The following is a 17,849-nucleotide window of genomic DNA, read 5'->3' as shown; positions in this document are numbered from 1 at the left end:
TCCAATAGGATCTTAGCTCTGTCGTACTCCGCTACCTTCTCAAGTGTTTACCATTTGGACTTGGGAGTGTCCAATCCATACGCAGTGCAGATGTTCCTGTACACTATTCCTGCAACTTGGTTGTGTTATTAAGTGTATGCTGTTATGCTGCCCTGCCTGCCCCTTGCACCCTGCTACTATGTGGTGGATCGTTTCAGCAGATTCCTCGCACAGTCTGCATCTTGGGTCTTGTCTGTTGTGATAAACCCCTGCTTCTACTGCTCTTGTGCTCAGCGACTCTTCTTCTGCAGCCATGAGCAGTGCTTCTGTGCTGTTCCTCAGCCTTGCCATGTCCAGCCATTGGTAGTACTTCCTTATGTCAGCTGCCTCCGATGGTCCAACCTGCCATGGGCTCTGGTCCTCTGGCTCTGCTTCACTCACTTCCATTTCCACATCCCTGCCTGCTGTCTGAAGTACTCTTTTAGCAGGTTGTCCTTAGGAACCATCTTCCGACATACTCATGGATGTTTTGCATCTCTTCCAGGACTGTGGGCTTGATATTTCCAAGTCCCCATCCTCCTTTATTCTAGCAGGTGTATAGTCACTCGATGCTGGACTTTGGATGGAATCCACCAGGTATTGTTAGTAGTTTCTGGGTCTTGATGTCAATGTCTTCCAGTTCATTCCTTGACCAGCACACTGTTGCAGCTGTGTATCTGATGACTGGTAGGGTGAATTTTTTGATGGCCCTGGTTTTGTTCTTCCCATTCAGCTGGCTTTTTAGGACCTATCTCACTCTTTGGAGATACTTGGATGTTGCAGCTTTCCTTGTCTCCTGATCGTGCCTTCCGTGTGCCTGTAGGATCCCCAGGTATTTGTAGCTGTCCTGTACATCTGGTATGTGGCTTTCAGGTAACTTGACTCATTCAGTTTTGATGCGTTTGCCTCTTTTCACTACCAACTGGCTGCACTTTTCCAGTTCAAATAACATCCTGATGTCCCTGCTGTACACCCTTGTCAGGTGGATTAGTGAGTCAATATCTTTTTCATTTCTGGCATACAGAATTAGAACAGGTTTATGATCAATGACATGTGACATGAAATTTGTTAACTTAGCAGCAGCAATTCAATGCAATACATAATCTAGCAGAGGAAAAAAAACTAAGCAAGTAAATCAATTACAGTATATGTATATTGAATAGATTTTAAAAAACGTGCAAAAACAGAAATACTGTATTTTAAAAAAGTGAGGTAGTGTCCAAAGATTCAATGTCCATTTATGAATCGGATGGCAGAGAGGAAGAAGCTGTTCCTGAATTGCTGAGTGTGTGCCTTCAGGTTTCTGTATCTCCTACCTGATGGTAACAGTGAGGAAAGGGCATGCCCTGGGTGCTTCAGGTGTTTAATAATGGACGCTGCCTTTCTGAGACACCGCTCCCTAAAGATGTCCTGGGTACTTTGTAGGCTAGTATCCAAGATGGAGCTGACTAGATTTACAACCTTCTGCAGCTTCTTTTGTTCCTGTGCAGTAGCCCCTCCATAACAGACAGTGATGCAGCCTGTCAGAATGCTTTCCACTGTATAACTGTAGAAGTTTTTGAGTGTATTTGTTGACATGCCAATTCTCGTCAAACTCCTAATAAAGTATAGCCGCAGCTTGATGTCATCCATGTACAGGAGGTGGCTGATGGTCACTCCACTGTTGAACCTGTACCCACACCCACAGCCCATTGAGTTCTTGATGAAGGTTCTTAGTGTCTTGTTGACCTTGAAGAGAAACAGATATTCCAGGATCCATGTGTGGGTTATTGAGTTGTATGCTTTCTGGTAGATGATCCAGGCTGTGCTTAGGTTGGTTTGCCTGGTCTTGGAGTCTAGCAAGACTGCTTTGTTTACCAGTAGTTGGTGTCTGGACCCTCCGGTTCCATTACCGATTCCCCTCTGAGCAGGACTCAGGAATTTATATGCATGTTCCTTCAGCCTGGGGCTATGACGGCTGATAGTTGTTGACAGCAGGTTATAGGTTGGTAGTCTGATGGTTTTTCTCCTTTGTGAGGATCTTTCTTTATGAGTACTGTCCTTCCTTGAGTTAGCCAGTCAGGGTGAGAGCCTGCTTCAAGCCATAGGTTCATTTGAGCTGCCAGCCGTGTATGTAATGCTGTTAGCTTCTTCAGCCAGTAGACGTGGGTTGTGTCAGACCCTGGTGATGTCCAGTTCTTCATACTTGCTACCCGTGGCTAGACATCTACCGCTGTGATGGTGACTGGTTCTTCCTCTGGGAAATTGCAGAGGCCTGCTTGTAGGTCTTTCAGCCACTGAGCACTGGTGTTATGTGATGCTTCTTTCTCCCATATACTCTTCCAGAACTCCTCTGTAGCTGTTTTGGTTAGTTCAGGTACTGGCATGTTGTTGCCCTGGAACTGTGTGAATACTTTTCCTGGTTCTTTGGAGAAGAGTGCATTAATTCACTTGGCCTCTGCATCCTTAGTGTACCTCTGTAGTCTAGTAAAACCAGAGTTGTTAGCCACTGCTTGGCAGTTTCCAGGGTTTTGGCTATGGACATACCTCTGTACTTCCATAGTAGCCGAGATGAATCTTTGGTCTTCCCAGACTTCTGCAGCTCAGTTAGTCTGTGCTGACCTCCACTCTTGTGGTTTTCATCTTGGCTTGCAATCATTGTCTCCAGTGGGTTATCACAGTACTCTCCACTGTATTTCATTTTGTAGCTCAGTATTTCTAGGACTGCTGCTGCCGATGCATATTGGTCTCAGTTATGCTGAAGGTTGCAATTATGAGTAAGTGCTTCATTGGCTGCTTCTAGCAAGCTGTCTGATGGAATTTTGTCATTGAGATGGGGAGCCTAGTTCATTGATTGACAGTTGTCAGTTAAGCTTTGAACTTCTCTCTGACTGCAACAGCCAGTATTGATATACCTGAGGTGAGGTTTGAATTTGCATTTCCCATGTACAAGGTGATGTTATTACCTTTGCGCTATCTGAGAGTTGTAGAAGTGGGATTTGAACTCATATATTCTGATCGGCTCGGTTCTACGATGATGTTGCTGTGGTGCATCGTGATTGTATGTCTTCCAATTCAAGATGGAATAGCCATCCTCTGTTGACAATGTTTGATAGTTGGGTAAACAGTTGTTTTTTTATCGTGAGTGTGGATGACGGTCTTCATCGCTGCCAGAGTCCCCATATGTGCTTGCTGTATCCGCTTTCATGTGGGTTGCTGTTGAAGTAGCATTCCATTAACTCCATGTTGTCCAGTCTCGTCCATTTATGGTTTGTTCTGATAGCCAATTTCTCACCGGATGCTCCAGGTTCCACAACCACTGACGTGGACCTTGTTACTCCGGGCGATGTCCGAGCCGACATGACTTTTCTTGTTCTTGTCACTTTTATCGGGAGGTTTTTTGTGGGCAGATGTAGTGTAAGCATGAGGGGTCCAGCCCAAGACCCCTAATGGGTCTCAACCACCAGGACCTGAATCTGTAAGTAAATATATATACAATATTTACACATACACATACAGTACTTCTTAATTTATATAGAAGTTTTTTTTATTATTCATTGTAATGTACTGCTGCTAGGAAACAACAAATTTCATGACATATGCCAGTGATACTAAACCTGATTTCAGAGTTTTAGACCATATAAATTCATGGAGACTCACAGCACGGAAACAAGCTCATAGGTCACCATGTTCATCGCGTGGTCAGAATCTGATACACACTCCCTGAAATGCTGGAGGAGGAAGAATTCCCTTAACATTTAAGAGCAGCCCAGAAGCTTAGCAGTTAGTGCAATATTGGCAGAGATGAAGGAACTGAGAAAAGGGAATAGCAAATTTTACAGGAGACAAGGCGGGAAGAAGTATAGTCAAGGTGGTCATGAAAATCAGTAGGTTTATAAAAGATGTCGGTTGACGGTTTGTCTCCAGTGATGGAAACAGAGATTGAGAAAGAGGAGGGGGTGTCTGAAATAGACTAAGTGAATTTAAGGGTGGAGAGGAAGTTGAAGGCAAAGTTGATGAAATTGACAAGCTTAGCATAGGTATATGAAGCAGCACCAATGCAGTCGTCAATGTAGTGCAAGAAGCATTGGGGAGGTTTCCATGGAAACAACACACACAAAATGCTGGAGGAACTCAGCAGGCCAGACAACATCTATGGAAAACAGTAAACAGTCAATGCTTCAGGCCAAAACTTTTCAGTCAATTCTGATGAAGGGTCTCAACCCGAAATGAAAAGGCATGCATAGACTTTGGGCCATGCAGTTGCTCAAGGCCACCCCTTGAGTCTGGAGAAAGTGGGGGAGCCAAATGAGAAATCGTTGAGGATGAGAAGTTTTGTCAGATGGAGGAGGGGAAGTGATTGGGTCCTTTTTGAGAAAGAAGCAGGGAAATGTAAGGCCTTCTTGGTGGGGGATATAGGGACTGGACTTTTATGCAGAAAATGAGGTAGCCAGGGGCAGTCAAAGTTGTTGAGATCAAGGGCATGTGAAGTGTCATGGATGTAGGTGAGAAGGACTGAACCAAGGGGGATAGAATGGAGTCGAGATACGCAGACAAGAATTCAGTGGGGCAGACCAGGCAGAAACAATGGGTCTAGCAGAACAATGGGGTTTGAGGATCTTAGGTATGAGGTAGAAATGAGCAGTGCAGGGTAAGGGAACAATGAGATTGGTGATAGTGGATGGAAGTTCTCACAGTTGATGAGGTTGGTGATGGCCGCGTAGACAATTTTCTGATGGTCCAGAGTGGGGTCCTTTTCAAGGAGTATGTTCAAATGGTTCCATTTATTATGAGAAAATGTATCCAATATACAACCTGAAGTTCTTGTCTTTATAGACATCCATGAAAAACAGAAGAACCCTAAAAGAATGAATGACAGAAAAACATTAGAACCCCAAAGCCCCTTCTTCCCCCTCCCCTGCACGAGCAGCCACAAGCATCAACCTCCCCCCTCCTCTCCCACCCATTTCAGCAAAGAGTGTCAGAGCCTACCACTCACCCAGCAACAGCAAAGCACCCAAAGAGAGACCATGATCTGCAGTCAACAAAAGCTATTGTTTACCTGACAGTTCGACATGCTACAGGCTCTCCCTCTCTCAGTAACAAGAGACAGAGAGATATCACTCATTTTCACAGTGATTTGCTGATTCAGTGTTATGGAGGGGGTGGGGGGGAGGAGAGAGAGAGAGAGAGAGAGATATTGATTTGTACATTCATCCACGAAAGCAAAATCCTGATGTTCCACCTCCTGCAAGGCCTCAGTTGGCAACAGCGGCCTGGAATTGGTCATCCATGGGGGCACGCAGCGTGACACCTGGAGGCAGCAACTTCCACACTGCGCCTGGAGAATGTCAGAAAATGATCAGCTGACGAGCTCCAGGAATGGGAACTCATCTGCCGTATTAAAAAAAAATGCAGTTAGAGTGCCACTTGCAAATCAGGACCTCAGTAGAAACCAACCACCTTGAGAAGGGAAGAATATGAGAAACTGAAAATGTTTCTGCAGATGAGCTCAAAGAGGCAGCCACTTTGTGCCTGCGATTTGCTTTCTGGCCTCAGCCGCTCAGTCTACCACTCTGCATCAGCTGCCCTTTCTCTGTGGGTTTGATGGTAAGGTTGGGATTGGTTTGGAGGGCAGTTCGTTCAGAGGAGGTAAGATTCGAGGAGGAGTGCTGAAGTCGAGCCGACAATTGTCTTGTTGGCAATTAAAGATGAAAGGATTCAGAGCAGGCAGAGAGGCAGAGTGGGGTGACCAAGGAAAGGATACACTGCTCCTGGACTGTCTGTCCCACTCCCATCTGGGAGGAGGCTATGCAGCATCCACACGAGGGCCACAAGTCTCAAAAGCGGTTAGATTATGAAGAAACGTAGTCCACTTTTATTGTCATTTAGTAATGCATGCATTAAGAAATGATACAATATTCCCTCCGGTGTGATATCACAAAACATAGGACAGACCAAGACTAAAAAAACTGACAAAACCACATAATTATAACATATAGTTACAACAGTGCAACAATACCCTAACTTGATGAAGAAGTCCATGAGCACAGTAAAAGTTCAAAGTCTCTCAAGTGTCCCACATCTCATGCAGACAGGAGAAGGAAGAACTCTCCCTGCCATGCCGACCACAATCCGACTCTGAGTCATCCGAAAACTTCGAGCTCTGATCAGCTCTCCGACACCGAATACTGAGCGCCATCTCTGCCGGAACGATTCGACCTCAATCTCGGTCACCAACAGCAGGCAGAGCCGGGGATTTTGAGGCCTACCCTCCGAAAGTTCCCGACCACGCAGTAACAACAGCAGCGAACGAGCATTTCAGAAATTTCTCCAGATGTTCCTCTGTGCTTTCACGTCCATTCTCCATCAAATCAGAATTGTCCACGGCCCCTATTTAACAGATACAATATCATTTTTCACCGGAGGGCTGCGTTACTTGCTACAAGCAGTAAGACTGATCAACACCTCCACCCACTGACCCACCTCACCACACCCCCGAACACCACTGCTTTATCTTTTCTTCACTGAGTCGCCTTATGTACAGACGCTCCTGAGCTAGTGTCGCTTATGTACGCACAATCAACATACAGTGTCCGGAAAATACGTTCACCCCTGCTTCCCCCCCCGCCCCGGAAGTTTTCATATTTTATTGTTTTACACCGTTGAATCACAGTGGATTTAATTTGGCTTTTTTGGCACTGATCAAAAGAAAAAGACTGTTTTGTATGAAAATGAAAACAGTTCTCTACAAAGTGATCTAAATTAATTACAAATATAAAACCCAAAATAATTGATTGCTAAAGTATTCACCCCCTTTAATATGACATAGCAAATCATCACTGGTGCAGCCAATTGGTTTTAAAAGTCACATAATTACTTAAATAAAGATCACATGTTCATTTGAGGTGTTTCAATTGATTGTGGTAAAAATACACCTGCATCTGGAAGGTCCAAGTGCTGCTGAGTCAGTATCCTGGCAAAAACTACACTATGAAGACAAAAGAGCACTCCAAGTAACTCTGCGAAAAGGTTTTTGAAAATGAGTACAAGAAAATTTCCAAATCACTGAAAAACCCTTTGAGTACAGTTAAGTCAATCATCTAGAAATGGAAAGAAGATATCACAGCTGTAAATCTGTCTAGTGCAGGCTGTCCTCAAAAACGGAGTGACCGTGCAAGAAGGGGACTAGTGAGCGAGGCAACAGAGACCTGTGACAGCTCTGGAGGAGTTGCAAGCTTCAGTGGCTGAGATGGGAGAGACTGGGCATATAACTTCTGTTGCCTGCGAGCTTCACCAATTGCAGCTTTATAGGTGGTAGACAAAGAGAAAGCCACTGTTGGGGGAAGAAAAACTCACATGAAATCTCAGCCTAGAGTTTTTCAGAATGCATGTGAGAGACTCTGAAGTCAGCTGGAAGAAGGTTCCATGGTCTGATGAAACCAAAATTGAGCTCTTTGGCCATCAGACTAAACACTATGCTTGGCGTAAGCCAACCAATACACATCATTAAAAACACACCCTTCTTTCCGTGAAGCATGGTGGTGGCTGCATTATGCTGTGGGAATACTTCACTGCAGCAGGCCCTGGAAGCCTTGTGAAGGTAGAGGGTAAAATGAATGCAGCAAAATGCAGGGAAATCCTGGAGGGAAACCTGATACAGTCTTCAAGAGAACTATGACTTGGGAGAAGATTTTTTTTCCCAGCAAGACAATGACCCAATGCTTAAAAACAAGAAAGTTATGGTCCTGGAGTGGCCAAGTCAGAGTCCAGATCTCAATCCAATTAAATATTTGAGGCTGGACTTGAAAAGGACTGTTAACTCATGATCCCCATGCAATCTGATATCGCTTGAGCAGTCTTGTAAAGAATAGTGCAGAAAAATTGCAGTGTCCAGATGTGCAAAGCTGATAGAGGCCTATCCACACAGACTCAAGGCTGTAATTACTGCCAAAGGTGCATCTACTAAATACTGACTTGAAGAGGGTGAGTAATTATGCAATCAATTATTTTGTGCTTAATAATTGCAATAAATTTAGACCAATTTGTAGCAATTGGTTTTCACTTTGACATGAAAGCATCTTTTCTGTTGATCAGTGTCAAAAAAGTCAAATTATGATTCAAATTGTGATTCAACATTGTAAATCAAAAACATGCAAACTTCCAAGGGAGGATGTGGTCTGAATACTTTTATAGGGACAATATAAACTCTTGTGCTTTTTTGTGTTTTTTATTATTGTGTTCTATATCTTCTATTTTTTTTTGTGCCGTATTGGCCGTGAAGTAGCAATTATCTTGTTCTCCTTTACACATGTGTACTGGAAATGATGTTAAACAATCTTGAGCCTTGAATCTTAGAAACACAAAAGATGCACTCGATTCAAGTCAAAGGAGGTCATGTATGCAGAATTAGTAAATGAGATTAGTATAGATGAGTACTTCAGAATCAGGGTCAGTGTCAGGCTTATTATCGTTGACATAAGCCATGAAATTTGTTGTATTGTGGCAATAGCACAGTGCAAAACAGAAAAATTATTACAAGTTATAAAAAAAATTTGTACAAAAAAGGAATAGCAACATAGTGTTCATACGTTCATGGACAGGCCATAAATCTGATGGCAGAGGGAGAGAAGCTGTTTCTGAATCATTGATTGTGGGTCTTCAGGCTCTTACAAACTTTCCTTGATGGTAGCAATGAGAAGAGGGTATGCCTTGGGTGATGGGGTGCTCAGTGATGGATGCGCCTTCTTGCGGCATCGCCTTTTGAAGATTTTGTCACTGCTGAGGAGACTAGTGCCATAATGGGACTAGCTGCATTTACAACTTTCTGCAGCCTTTTCTGATCATGTGCCCTTCCATACCAGATGATGATGCAACCAATTAAAATGCTCTCTGCAGTACATTCATAGACATTGTGTTCATGTGTATTGTGTCCACGTGATTGTTCTGCCCATCCTTTTGCCTGCAAAATGTCTGTATTCATCAATCCTTCTCTCCTTGTGTCCCTCTAGCATCCACAGTTATTTTTCCTGAAGTGTTTAATGTTCAAAGTTAATTTATTAACAAAGTTTGTATATGTCACCAGAGATTCATTTTATTGCAGGCATTCACAGTAGAAAAAAAAAGTACAGTAGAATCAATGGGAAAAATTACACACAAAGAATGTAGAGGAGGTCTGAGCCAAATGCAGAGCAGTGGAGATGATTCAGCAGTGAACAATAATAGATTGCAAAATAACAAGCCACAAAAGTTCACAGAATAAGAGAGAACAGAGCAGAAACTAAACACAGCTGGCAACCAGGTAAGCTTTAAGCAGGGAGTATGGAAGCTAGGTTGTGACCAGCTGGTTCAATGAGTGAGCAAGGACTGTGGATGAAAACTGGAGTTAAATAGGCTGCAGCTAATGAGTCTGGAATGAGCGGCAGGTGAATCCAGTTAGCTGAGTGGAGACTGGGAGGTGCTTGCATGTGCAGGCTATGAGTTGTTCTTTAATAGGTAATGGGACAACATTAAGGAATCTTGAAGGGCATTAATGCCATCAACTCCTCCTCAATTCTCCTGCTACCTGCCAGTCATGGGGGCACTTTACAGTAACCAATTAACCTATCAGCTGGATCATGCATTCAATGTGAGGAAACTGGAGCACACGAGGGATACTTACTCACGCCAGGAGACTGTACAACATCCACACGGAGAGCTTTGGAAGATGGGATCAAACTACTGATCTCTCTGCCTTCAAGAATTCAGTCATAGAGCACTCCAGCAAATCAAGTCTGTGGCTAACTATTATTCTGTCTAGCCCTATACACCTTCACCTGGATCACAGCCCTCCATACCCCTCCCATCCATGCACATATCCAAACTTCTCTTAAATATTGAAATCAAATCCACTTCTAGCACTTCTGCTGGCATCTTGTTCTATATTCTCAACACCTTCTGAGTGAAGTTTGCCTTCAGCATTTCACTTTTCACCCTTAACCTCTGACCTCTCGTATTTCGCCCAACCTCAGTCGAAAAGGTCTGCTTGCATTTACCCTCTCTACATTCTTCATTATTTTGTATATCTCCCCTCATTCTTCAACGTTCCGGGGAATAAGGTCCTATCAGATTTAAACCTTTTTCTAGAATCCTCAAGTCTAGGTAACATTTTTGTAAATTTTCTCCGAACTCTTTCAGTCTTATTGATATATTCATTTTTTTTAAAAAACTTGGGACTGAAGGAGTTCTGTGCACTCTTTCTCCTTGTTTAGAGATACACCATGGAACTGCCCCTTCCAGCCCAACAAGCCACACTGCCCAGTGACCTTCCTATTTAACATTAGCCTAATCACAGGACAATTTACACTAACCAACTATCCGGTTAGTTGGTACATCTGTGGATAGTGGGAGAAAACCAGAAGTCTCAAGAATGCAGCAAAACATTCAAAATTCTTGAAAGCATGTTCAGGAGCTGTTATTGTAAAGATTTAACTTGTCTGGTTTCAACATGACATTGAAGAGTTAAACCATATCTTGGCTTGTCCTTAATTGCTAACAGAAATCCATTCAGATATCAGCCAATGAATAACAGAAAGATTAAATGAATGCTGATTCATACTGACTTTGATTTTTTAAATTATTATTTTTGATAAACAGTAATAGAAAGTTCAAAGTAGGCAGTCTGGGTACATAAGCCAATCAATGGTGATTGTTGATATTGAGCTCGAATCTCCAGATGTGGAAATGTACAATAAATGTGACAACACAGTAACAAATGAGCCATTCTGATTTAATATTAAGTTAATATTCATAAAAACAGATGGTGGTGATCAAAGGCGTGAGCATCACAGAGATAAAGAGGCCTTGATCTTCTCCTTCTGTGTGAAACTATAGCATCCTCCATCTCTGCATCCAATTGCTCTTCAATTGATTTCACCTCCCTTCCTTTCATTACCCTGTCTTTTGTTTTTCTGCAACCTGTGTCAATGTCAAGGACAGTACCCTGTTTAGAACAAGACCCTTAACAGTCTTGATGAACAGAGGGATCTTGGGGGTTCAAGTTCATAGCTCCCTGAAGGTGGTTGCACAGGTTAATAGGATGGTTGAGAAGGCATATGGCATGCTTTCCTTTATTAGACAAGGAACTGAGTTCAAAAGTGGGAAATTATGTTGTAGCTCTATAAATCTCTAGTTAGGCTGCATCTGGAGAATTATATACAATTCTGGTTTTCCCATTATAGGAAGGATCTTTGGAGAGGGTCCTCCAAGAGGAGCACAACCTTGTTGTTTGGAGGATTGTGTGCCTCAATGGCCTGGAGAATTATGCTGGCTGGATTCAGGGCTTTGTGCTTTGGCTCTTGGTAGCGTCATTCATAGCAAACAGGTCAAAGGGTAGAGGACAGACTAAGAGTGGTCCACCAGTCCTCCAGGTTTGGGTGTTCAGTTCAGGGCTAACAACGTATTCCTGAGACTCCACCTAGGATTTGCATGACTGACTGTAGTGAAAACTGAGAAGAAGTTCCTGACATGATGAAGAAAGCTCTGAACACCACCAGAGACTGAAGACCTTCATTGCGGCCCAAAATGCCAGCAGCGTAACAGGCAGTGAGCAAGTAAATTTGGAGAGGCTGCAGGAGAGGTTTACCAGGATGTTGCCTGGATTGGAGGGCATGTGCTACAATGAGCAGCTGGAAAAATTTGGGTTGCTTGCTCTGGAGAGTCTGCAGCTGAGTGAAGATCTAATAGTATGTGAGAAGCATACATAGATAGATTAGACAGACAGTACCATTTTCCCAGGGTTAAAATATCTAATACTAGAGGGCATGCATTTATGGCAATGGGGAAATACAAAAGAGATGTGAGGGGCAAGTTTTTTTTTTACACAGTTGAAAATGGAAGGATATGGAGAGAACATGAAAGGGATTAGTTTAGGTAGCTATTTAATTGGTTCAGCCCAACATTTTGGGCAGAAGGGCTTATTTTTTGTACTATACTGTTATTTTTCTTGTGTTTTGAATATTTTATTTAAATTTAAAGATAACACATTGATGATAGAAAAATGATACAAAAGGTTATGTGGGAGAGAAGGGCTCGGTCGAACTTAGCATTAAAGTTTGGCAGAACATCATGGGCTGGGCGACCTGTTCTGTAATGCTCCATATTTTAAGTTCTGTGAACTATATATGTATTATGTAAATCTACTACTCAGCTTTTTTTATCCAGTTCTGCCGAAAGGTTTCAGCCTGAAACATCGACTGTGCTTTTTTTTCGTAGATGCTGCCCGGCCTGCTGAGTTCCTCCACCATTTTTTGTGTGTATGTGTGTGTTGCCTGGATTTCTGGCACCTGCAGATTTCCTCTTGTTATATGTAATCTGCTTGACTTTGTCATCTATTCATAAAGTCAAGAATTCTGTATATGCTTTTTGCTTGAGAATTCTGTCATAATCAAATATTTGTGTGAGGGAGCTGTGAATTAGTGTACTGGCCTTCTTCAGGATAGTTTGTTATTTCCAATACACAGTGTAAATGAGGAAAAATAATTATTATTCTGCAGCACAAAAATACACAATAAATAAAAATGCAAAAATAGCTTGTATACGTAGATTGCGTGTCCCTAAAGTGACACTAGACAGAGAGGAGTGTTGGTACATAAGGTGACTGACAGGAAATGACAAAGTAGTGCTGGTGGGGGGGTGTGGAGGGGTGAAGTTAGTGGGTGGAGGTGTTGATCAACCTTGCTGCTTGGGGGGAAAAAAAAACTGTTTTTGAGTCTGGTGTTCCTGGTGTGGATACCATGTAGCCTCCTCCCTGATGGGGATGCGACAAACAGTCCATGAGCAGGGTGGGTGGGTGGAAGTGATTGTATTTCTGCTACTGTAGCCCATCTGCTTCAAGCTTGAGCTAGTCTGGCCATTCTCCTCATTAACCAGGCATTTTCAGCCTCAGAACTGCCACTCATTGGATGTTTTTCACACCATTCTCCGTAAACTCAAGACTGTTGTACATGAAAATCCCAGATCAACAGTTTCTAAGACACTCAAACCACCCCACCTGACACCAAAAATCATTCGACAGTCAATGTCACCTGGATCAGTTTCCTTCCCCATTCTGATCTTTGGTCTGAATAAAATGGACCCTCTTAACGAGCAAGTGTACAGGTCTACCAAATAAAATGATCACTAAGTGATCCCTCACACACCCACCTATTTGCCTCCCCACCTGGTTTCACCTTTCAGTTGCCAACTTGTCCTCCTTCCCCATCATCTTGTTCTTGCTATTCCTCCTCTTCCTTGCCACTCCTGATGAAGGGTCTTGGCCCAAAACATCAACTATTTATTCCCCTCCAAAGATGCTGCCTGGTCTGCTGAGTTCCTTCAGTTTGAGGGCATGGGTTTGAGGTGAGAGGGGGAAGATTCAGAGTTACAACATCATAGAGCACGGCATGTAATCAGGCCCTTTGGCCCATACAGTTGTGTTGACCTGCTTTTCTTCTCAGTCCCATTAATCTGCACCTGGACTATAGTCCTCCATACTCCTACCATCCATGTACTTAGCAAAACTTTTTAAACTGCTCCAATTTAACCCGCATCCACCACTTCGTCTGGCAGATCGTTCCAGACTTTTAACACCTCCTCCCCGCTGAGTGAAGAAGCTCCCCATCAGGCTGCCCTTAAATAGTTCACCTTTCACTCTAAAGCTATGACTTCTATCCTTAGCCTCACCTAACGTGAGGGAACAAAATTAATAGGAACTTGAGGGATATGTGTGGAATGAGCTGCCGGAGGAAGTAGTGGAGGCAGGTAGTTTCATTTAAAGTTACTTGGACATGACATGGGTCTGGATGGAAAGTCAAGCAAATCAGTTTTGCTGAATGCTGTGGCTGGAATTGACAAGTCAAGTCAAGCTGAAGGATCCGTCAGCGACATAGACATGAGGATGAAGAACAATCCTAGTCCAGGCCTGGAGCTTCTGTTGGTGTTTCTGTAGCCCTGGGGTTTTGCGGGATGGGAATACCAGCCACATGCCTAACTCTCCTCCTTTCACAGCAGGACTTGGGATCATCCACGGCAGAGATTCAGCACTTTTGGTCCATCCCTAAAGGTGGAGGTGATGGTGAGCTGCCATTCTGAACTACTGCAGGCTGGCTGGAGAAGATGCTCTCCCTGTACTGTTGGGTGTGGAATTCCCGGACTGAGATCCAGTGGTGATGAAGGATTATCAGTAAAGTTGCAGAGTTGACCTAACCTGTTGCATCAAGATTCAGGACGGTTTAGAGAAATTTCCAGTACTCAAGTGTAAAGGAGAACAAAATGACTTTTACACCAGATCAGATGCAACACGAAAAAAAATACAATAAGATAAAGAGCACAATAAATATAGCTTATGTCTGTTCATACAGTGATGCTAGGTAGGCACAGGTTCCTTTAAGCTGTCATTGCTGGGGCTGGGGTGGGTGGGGAAGAATAGTGGGGATAAGCAACCACTATCTATTAAACATACCCCGTAACGTGCATCTGACAACCAAGTCCAGCTCCAGGCCTTCACGTATGACTAAGCCTGGCAGGACCATTTCTTCTGACTGGAGTAGGGGTAAAGTTGGAATCTTCATAACTTTTGTCGTCTTCATTACGTGCCATGTCATATGATGTAGGTGACCATGGTCCCAAGACCATGATTTATCTTGGCAAATTTTTCTATAGAAATGATTTGCCATGGCAGCCTTCTGAGCAGTTTCTTTAGAAGTCAGGTGACCCCAGCCATTGTCAATACTCTTCAGAGATTGACTGCCTGGCTTCAATTGTCACATAACCAGGACTTGTAATAAGTACCAGATGCTCATACGCCCATCCACCACCTGGTTGCATGGAGTCACGTGACCCTGAACGGGGGGTGGGAAGATGGACAGGTGCTACACCTTGCCTGAGAGTAAGCTGCAGGCTAGTGCAGGGAATGAGTGTCTTGACCACCTTTGCTAGGGATGTATCCCCACCCAACCACCAAAAAGGTGGTTTACTCATGCCTTAAAACTACTGCTTTGGGTAGGTGGGTCTCATCTGACGTAGCTGAAGGAAAACTCTGTATGCATCTTCATTGTTTAGATGTTCCAGGATTGAGTGAAGAGCCCATGAAATGGCATCTGCTGTGGACCTATTGTTCTGGTAGGCAAACTGGAGTGCATCCTAGTCAACTTTCAGGCAGGAGTTGTTAAGTTTCATCACCAACCTCAAAATACTTCAGCACAGTGAATGAAGTGCTTCTGGATGATAGTCATTGAGGCAAGTTTCCATATTCTTCTTAGGCACCAGAATAATGCCCAATGTGGAGCCAGTGGAATGCCTCTCAAATAATTCTGACAATAAAGTTCAATGCCTGGTCTTCATGTGTGGCTTAGCTACTGAGACCCAGCAGAACCATTTCTATTGACAGGAAAAGGAACAATGGCAGGTTACTGGTGCCTTAAAACCAGTCTCTTCAGGAAGATTGGGCTTGTCAGCTCTGGCTAGCAGCTCATCTAGAAGAAGGAACTCACTGATCCCAAGCCTCCACTGCATTGTGACTATCCTCACTCATGGAGAAGGTTTTGGGAATAAAGCAGGAGAGAAAAATCTGGAGCTGGAGTCCTTAAGGCAGTCCTACACGGAGTTCAATGCTGACTGGCAACAGCTGTGACATCAAACAGTATCGGTCTCTGCCATTTTTCTGGATTCATCAACTGTGTGGAGAGGGGGAGCTTGCTCCATGGGTAACAGCTGGCGCTCTATATCATACCAGCTTGGCTTGCGTATCAAACGTAGACATCCAATCAATGGAGGGCTCCTAAGGAACAGGAGTATCTGTATGCAAGGTGACTGACAGGAAATGATAAGTAGTGACTGTGGTGGTGTGGGTTGGTGGGTAGAAGTGTTGATCAGCCTTACTGCTTGGAAAAAGTAACTGTTTTTGAGTCTGATGGTCCTGGCATGGATGCTGTACAGCCTTCTCCCTGATGGGAGTGGGACAAACATGCATGAGTAGGGAGGGTGGAATTCTTCACGAGGTTGCTGGCCTCTTTCAAGCATCTCTCTGTATACATGTCATTGATGGTGGGAAAGCTGGTACTGATGATGCTTGCAGCAGTTTTGATTACCCATTATACAGTCCTCCCTGTCCACCATAGTACGGTTTCCATACAGAGTAGCTATGCAGCATTTTAGGATACTCTCTACTGTGCATCTGAAAAGGGGTGTGAGTATTTTATGTGCATTACCCAGCTCTTTTCAGCCTCCTCAAAAAGCAGAGGCATTGGTCAGATTTGAGAACTTGAACTTCAAACTGCTCACAATTTCCAGTGTTGTCCTGCCGATTTAAAGAGGGGTGTGAGTGGTACGATTTCTCCTGAAGTTGATAACCATCTCCTTTGCCTTGTTGACATTGGCATGGTCTGGTAAGGCAATTTAAATGAACAGATTTTGGATTCAAATTTATTTATTTATCAGATGTACATCAAACGATTCAGGAACAACTTCTTCCCCTCTGCCATCTGATTTCTGAATAGATACTGAATCTATGAACACTACCTCATTACTTTTTTATTTCTATTTTTGCACCTCTTACTTTAATTTAACTATTTTATGTATATGTTTACTGTAATTGTTTTTTTTCTGTTATTTTATGCATTGCATTGTACTGCTGCCGCAAAGACACCAAATTTCATGACATATAAAGGCATCCGTTAGTCTTGCGAGAACATGGATCTGCGCCTGGAAAGTCTTCACTCTCCAGGGCGCAGGCCTGGGTAAGGTTGTATGGAAGACCAGCAGTTGCCCATGCTGCAAGTCTCCCCTCTCCACGATACCAATGCTGTCCAAGGGAAGGGCATTAGGACCCATACAGCTTGGCACCAGTGTCGTTGCACAGCAATGTGTGATTAAGTGCCTTGCTCAAGGACACAACACGTTCCCTCGGCTGGGGCTCGAACTCACGACCTTCAGGTTGCTAGTCCAATGCCTTAAACACTTGGCCACGTGCCCACATAGACCAGTTATATTAAATCTGATTCTGATTCAAAAATGCAGTGAAATACCTTGTTTGCATTAACAACTAACACACCTAGGGATGTGCTGTTGGCAGCCTGCAAGTGTCACCGCATATTCCAGTGACACCATAGTTTGCCCAGAACGTCCCACAGAACACGACAAGTAACAGAACAGCAGCAGCAAGCCAGAGAATTGGAATTAGTTTAAATCATTGATATGTGTTGTGAATTTTCTTTGTTTTGTTGCAACAGTTCAATACAAGACATAAAAAATTGCCATACTTTTATAGAAATAAATCCTGTTTTTTTTTTTAAAAACTGTCCGTTATGCTGCTGGCATTTAGGGCAGCATTGAAGATCCTCCATCTCTGGCAGTGTTCAAGGCTTCCTTCACGTTAATAGTTTCCACTCAGTTTTCACTACTGTCAGACATGCAAGTCCCAGGTGGAAAGTCAGGAATACCGTCGCACTCCGATATGGAAGGTTTCTTCATCGCTGTTTCCGTAACAGTTTTGCTTGACCAGTCAGGGTTGTTAGCCCTGAGCTGAACACCCGAACCTAGAGGAACGGTGGACCTCTCTTCGTCTGTTCTCTACCCATTGACCTGTTTGGCATGGATGATCCTACAAGAGCCAAAGCATTAAGCACTGATTCCAGCCAAACTAGCTCTCTGGATCATTGCGGTACAAACCAAAACAAGGTTGTGGTCCTCTTGGAGGAAATAAATACTGTAAATGACAAATAATATTTCTTTCTCTATTGATGCCTCTTGACCATTTGAATGTTTCCAAGTTTTTCTGGGTGTTTTTTCAATAAAGTAAAGCTATGGGATACTAGCTTTTCTCTTTGATGGAAGAA

Source organism: Mobula birostris, chromosome 15, assembly GCF_030028105.1.
Source record: "Mobula birostris isolate sMobBir1 chromosome 15, sMobBir1.hap1, whole genome shotgun sequence".
Classification (NCBI taxonomy): domain Eukaryota; kingdom Metazoa; phylum Chordata; class Chondrichthyes; order Myliobatiformes; family Myliobatidae; genus Mobula; species Mobula birostris.
Note: the sequence above shows the minus strand (reverse complement) of the source record.